The 1,398-nt window shown below is 31.3% G+C and overlaps 1 non-coding gene across 1 annotated transcript; it reads left to right on the plus strand.

Annotated features, from left to right (window-relative positions):
• The first annotated feature begins 1,116 nt into the window (after positions 1–1,116).
• TRNAA-AGC (transfer RNA alanine (anticodon AGC)) lies at positions 1,117–1,189 on the plus strand. The gene has a single exon. It is a non-coding gene; the product is annotated as a tRNA-Ala (tRNA).
• The last annotated feature ends 209 nt before the right edge of the window (positions 1,190–1,398 follow it).

Below are 1,398 nucleotides of genomic sequence, written 5' to 3' on the forward strand. Positions count from 1 at the left end.
CGAATCCTAGCGTGGGCACTGCACATTTTTCAAATCTCTTGCTTCAAAGTAACTTAATGACTCTGAAAAGTTAAGAAAAAGTGATTTATAAAAAAAATCATCCTTTGTTTGAATATTAAGTTAAAAAATTTCAAAGAATAGTTTAAAGACCGTTTCAAATTAGAAGCAGTCTTTGTTTTTTAATTCTTGAGGCCATAATCATCTTAACAGCACCAGAGACGTTAACACTGCTATGTTATTTACACCCGGGTTAAAATTCCGGCGAACAAATTCGTTGTAGAGTCTTTTCTTAGTTTTCTTTCTGTGAATGTGAAGTTTATTAAAGAAACTCCTAAATGAAAGCATTCTTTCCCTCAGTTAGACAACTCTTGTGTGTTTTACCATAATACAATAATCCAAATCCTTAACCAAAGCTATGAACAAAAACAGGTTATGTGTCACTCATAGCTGTCCATAATACAGAAAAAACGGGAAATTGCAACCTCAAAATTTCTCTCCCTCCCCCGAAAATTCATGTTTGAATTAAACCACTTACGAAAGGACGTAGAGTAAAGTTTGTTTATTTTAAATATAACGAGTTGGAGATCTCTTCTAAAGACAAAAATTCCAGTGATAATGAAATATAAGATTAAGGTTATATATTATAAAATTTATTGGTATAAATATAGTAAATACAGCATTTTTCTCTATCAGAATTTGAATCTTGTAAATATTGAAATTCGACAAATAAATGCTACATAAGCTACAAACATTATTTCTCTTCCTGGCTTGAATTCTTAGAATTTTAATATACCAGAATGCTTACGAATAAAATGAATTAGTCATATACTAAAAATTATAAATTAATCGTATGTTAAAAATTATCATGTTAAATTCATTAAATGAGGTATGTTTATCATATGTTAAAAAACTGAGATAACGTCAAATAAAAACTGTTAAAACAGAAAAATCTGGAAATATGCACAGTTTTAAGAGTATTTTATAAACAGCGACTGTGCTTTTAGCGTGGCAGAACTAATCGTATATGCTCAATCTTGTATTGATTCAGCTGGATTCAGCAAAATTGCGTCTTTTACAGTGCGAAAATTCCCGACATATTGCAAATCTAAAACACGTGGGGGCGTAGCTCAGATGGTAGAGCGCTCGCTTAGCATGCGAGAGGTACTGGGATCGATACCCAGTGCCTCCAAATTTTTTTCTAAATTAACAAATTTAAAATAATTATGACGCAACCTTGTCGAAATGTTCGATAAAAACAGGCCTTTAGAAATTGTTACATATCTCATTTTGAAAAAGACAATTCTATTGCTTAAACTCGTCGCTCTTATCTTCTTTCCCTGAAACCTTCCTTACAAGAGCAACATACTTATTTGAAGAAGTTTCATAATACTTTGTGAA

The sequence above is a fragment of the Stegodyphus dumicola genome, chromosome 3 (genome assembly GCF_044657685.1).
Source record: "Stegodyphus dumicola isolate Sdum_Otavi_A_Nest chromosome 3, ASM4465768v1".
NCBI classification, from domain to species: domain Eukaryota; kingdom Metazoa; phylum Arthropoda; class Arachnida; order Araneae; family Eresidae; genus Stegodyphus; species Stegodyphus dumicola.